The sequence below is a fragment of the Caloenas nicobarica genome, chromosome 3, assembly GCF_036013445.1.
Source record: "Caloenas nicobarica isolate bCalNic1 chromosome 3, bCalNic1.hap1, whole genome shotgun sequence".
NCBI classification, from domain to species: domain Eukaryota; kingdom Metazoa; phylum Chordata; class Aves; order Columbiformes; family Columbidae; genus Caloenas; species Caloenas nicobarica.
The window spans coordinates 95,437,780-95,442,796 of NC_088247.1; positions in this window are offsets into that span (position 1 = coordinate 95,437,780).

The following is a 5,017-nucleotide window of genomic DNA, read 5'->3' on the forward strand; positions in this document are numbered from 1 at the left end:
AATGAAAGCTGTGGGCAAGTTAAAACTTCCCAACGCTATCTGAAATGCAGCCATTTCTATCTTGCTGTAGAAAAGTGTATTTTAAAATAAGTCCCTTCCCTCTGCAATACAAATATATTTCAAGAGAGGAAAAGAAAAAGAGAAGTAAATCCAAACACTCTTGTTTTATCCCAAGAAATGGAGCCAAACCATCCCCCCCAACAGAAAACAACCAACCAAAAAAACCCACACACACCACCACCACACACCTTCAGTTTGCAAAGAAACACAAGTCTAAACAGCAAACCAGAGTTAAAAAAACCCCAAAACACAAAAAAAACACCCCACACAAACAAACAAACAAAAAAACCAACAAAAAAAAACAACAACAAAAAAGCCACACCCCCCACACACCAGAAGTTTTAAAATGCATTCCATGAAAAGAATAAATCAGGCTTTGGTCTTTGGTTTGGGCACATTACTTTTAACAGCAACAGGGCGACATTTGGCAATACATGTTCATTTCTAAACTAAGTATATAATGGAAATCTGCACCAAAGCCAATCAGAATAAACTCAATCCTAACTTAAACATCTCACACTATGGAAGAGAAGGAAGTTTTCTGCCTTTCATTTCAATACCATTCTGCCAGACCATCCAGATTGAAGGTTCTATTTCTGGATTTCCAGTGGCTTTTTCTTGTTTTAATGTAATCATTTACTGAAATGCAAAGGTGGTACAAAAAGCTACAAATCAAGCTCTGTGTTCTTTTAAAACAGGTGCACATGACATTGTGATTCACCAAGATATTAGGCCATAAATCTTGTCTTAACCAAATAAAATCTATGGCATCTGTTTAGTCTAATTTATTCTTCCACTTAAATGGGAATTGGAAGAGAAACATGTTCATCTTTTCTGTAATTATCTGTTGACCTGAAGTTTGAAGCTAATTTTGCAAAGTGTTGCAGTAATTACTTAGAACTAACAGAGGTTCCAATCCATCTGAGATACATTACAAAATAAATACTTGAATTTGCTTTAGAAATCATGCTATTTTTACTGCCTTACAGCAGGCTACTAGTTTAAAGCTCTTAAGTAACCTGCAGAAATAGTCCAATTTCTTCAAACAAATTTAAATTTTAAAATGCTATTTAACAAGACAGCGCCACAGTGAACAAAACTTAAGTAAATGGGTTTCAAAAGGATAAAGTGTGCAGCAGAGTTCTGCCAACTTTGAACCACATTGTGCATTTACAATTCCTGTTTTTTTCTTATATTCCAGCCTGTTCCTCAGAAAGGCAGCAGTACAGCAGGGGAAGAGCAGAAACAAAAACCTGGGAGAACCTCAAGTGTGAGGCTGGCAACCAAAACAGGTGTCACCAAACAACATCAGCACAACAGGACACAGAAGTGCAAGAGCAGCCCTGAAACCACTGCAGCTTCCAAAGTACCACTAGTTGCCTGGTTGCCTTGTGACTTGTGAATGGAAAGATTCTCCTTTATTCCTAAAATTATTTTTCTTATATCTGTAAAATGAAAATGTTGCACAAACGGCATAAGCCAGTACACTCGCTGAGGGATTCCAGATGAGTTTAAGACAGGACAATGGCTTACAGTTCATAAGCAGTTTGTCTTGGCAGCTCTGTTTGGTATCTTGGTTAAAGCTCACTGCTTTGGGCACATAGTAGGCAGTAAAGGCAGCAAAAGACCTGGTAGAAGTTTAACATAAATACTAACAGATTTGAATTTTAAGAACCTAGTAAAGTAGGGTCAGTAGTTCATAGACTAAAGGGTTAAAAAAAAAAAAGTACCAACCTGTAAACAAACTCTTCAAGACAAAAACAAATGTGTAGTGATTTCAAGAAAAATGCTTTAGAGAATTAGAAAATAACAGGTAATGTCACACTAACCCCTATCTCTTTGCAATTACAGGAGAATATATTAGAGCATTTTGCAGTCTCACGATAAGCCTAAGCACAAAAGTCAGATTTTGATGTCACATGCCCAGTGCTGCATGCAGAATTGATCCTGATGTCAAAGTAAACATATAGTGTTTATGTGAGCCAACAAAGCAGTAAACTTTCAAACATGCATTAAGGTAGAAGATTATCATCTAATATAAAGGGAATTTACATAACTGGACACTGTTTACAGGCTGATTATCCAGTCATATGGCCTGAGATACACACACAGTTGCCTTACATGTTTGCAATTATTTGGGATTTAGAGGCTAGTTCATGCAAAACCATTCAGTGTTACCGAGTTTTGTAAGTTAAAATGTAGCCATTAGCTTTTACAGTGGAAAAAAAACCTGCTAGGACAGGCCTCACTCTAGGTATAGGATAGGATATTGCTACCTAGTTAAAATATTGTCTGTTTTTCCCTATTCCTCTTGTAGCATACTTCCCTTCTGTATATCCATGCAGCAGTTTATGGAAATCCCACAAGCAGCCGTAGGAATTTCAGACACTTTAAGGAATCAACTTGTTGACTCCCAGGACAAGCAAGTCAACAGCACCTTGTAGTTGTTAACATAATTAAGGTGTTCATACTATGAAATTTGCCTTGCATGGGTATTCACAACATACATGCGATTGTTTCATGAGGTATTATTGCATATGCAACACCCCACTTTAAAGAGATCATGTGGCAGCCTATAGAGAGTATGAACATATTACTATTCAAATGTACACTCCTGAGGGTTAACTACCAGCCTCTGAACCCAGTGTCTGATGTTCTTGGCAATGTCCTTCATCTTGTTCACCCGTCATCTTTTTTTATAGAGAAACAGAAAAAAAATTCTTCCCCAAAAAAATAAGGGGGAGGGGGGGAGAAAAAAAATACAGTGGAGGATAAACGATACAAAGGAAGCAGTATTCTACCATAAATGTAGTTTTAAAACTTCATAATGAATAGAAGTTAATCTTTATGCTGAACTAGACAGATTCTACTCTTGAAGTTTATCTTGGTCATCACATTTTACGGTCTCTTCTCATTAAGTGGGAAATGTTAATGCAAAAGTACAAGTTTTCTGGTATTCTTATAAGACTTTGAAGACAAATGGAGCGTTCTCAAATTTTCCTCTTGATATTTTGCAACAGAAAATTTTACTGTCAGAAATATATCTTCTTTTATGCCACATCAGCTTCTTGAAGACAGAACAATTACCAAGTCTGTAACTTCATAATGTGTACTTACATTCGATTCAGAAGCGGCTTTAGAAAATGTTACATTTAAGTTCAAACAAATCAGAGTAAACCCAAACATCTGAGAGAAGGATGTCAACATATACAAGTGCCTCATATCAAAAGTATGAAAGCACTGAGAGGCAGAGATTATTTTTGAGGCTGCAATGATGACAATAAGCATATCTAGCTCTCTGCTGGGCCAATCCAAGTAAAGTTAGAAATCAAACGGACTTTTTAAAAATAGATTTTAATTGAAATTCAATTTTAAAAATGTTTAAGAAAGGCACACCTCCACAAGTGCTTTTTTTAGATGAAGACTTAGAATACAACTGAGTGGGAAAAATAACCTTAAGAGAATGATCACAACCATGTCTTCCCAAGAACTTTTGGTGAGAACATCCAACACTTCCCAGAAGATGTTCAGTATCTGAAGAATAAGGCTTTATCTATTAGGTTTGCTTTTTATTAAAAGTTGAAGGAAGGGATTAGATGTCAACATGTTAGTAAATGATTTACACAAAGAAAGGCCCAGCAAAGGCCATAGATTCTGCCAGAATACTATACTATTCAGAGAATATGAGAGCACAGACACTGAACTCCTATAGACTTACAATCACTTTCCTGATAACTCAAGTGTCTTTTTATGGTCTAAGGCACATATAGATAGAGATTTAAAACAAAAAAAAAAACACCAAACAAACAAAAAAAACCCACCACACCACACACAACTTGAAAACTGTAACTGGTGAGGCTGACCAAAAAAAAAAAAAATAAAAAAAGAGAAAAACCAAAGCCCCCACCACTCACAGAAATGTTTTGGCATAAACGTACACATGGGAAGTTTTCCTGCATCAAATCACATGATCATTAAATGTAGACGGAGTCACATTGCATTTAGTTATAGTTCCTCACATTTGTCTTCCAGTTTAGCTTTCTACATTGGAATCTCTAATATAACTATTTTATATATCTCAAATATATTTCTTTTTACATTGGAAGCTCTAAAATATAGGAAAGTGCTTAGATTACTACAACAGTTTTTCATTCAGTTTCGCTTTGCAACAATTTTCAACAGATGCTTGAAATCTGCTCAGGTAAGCATCTGACTGCCAAAAACCAAGTCAATTTGGACAAGCATCCCCGAAACAGTTTATATAGATTTTCTCATCACTGTTCAGGGAGACATAATTATGCCTCATGAGAGACATAATTGTACTTTTCCTATTACTCACAAGCACTGTTATGATAGCCACACAAACTGCTTGTAGGAAAAGTGAAGTTAGGAAGATTCATTAAGCCTTTTAAGCAGTTTCATGAAATATTCCTTCAGAAAACTATGGCAGAGTCAACATCCTGTAGTCTCCCCACTCTTGAAGCCAGCTGGCTCACCTCGTCCTTCCCAATAACCCAGTCTTGGGAATTTCTGATTTAGCATAAAGCCCAGCTAGGCACATGGGTATTATCACAGAACTGTTAAGACTATTCTCTTGCTTAAGATAACTTTTCCTTGGCTCCAACCCTGCAAAGTAGCTCAATTTCTTCAAGATCTGCTGTCCCTATTGCTATACATCTGCTGCAAAGCAATGAGTTGGTGAGGCTGCTGCCCAAGTCCCGCTCCAGAGATGGCAGCCGGCGTTTTCCGCCGCTCCTGCATCACGGAGGGGAAAGGCAGGGTGATCAAAGACCACAGGCACCTTTCAAATTGCTGCTATTTAAGGGGAAGCAGGGAGGAGAGTAGTGAGTGTTAACAACAACCAAAAAAAAGTGCAAGTCTCCCCTTCTTCAGGGCCTGTTATGCTAGCAAGGACAGAAGGGAAAGAGGCCAGCTCTCTGCCTGCTTCAGAATTTAA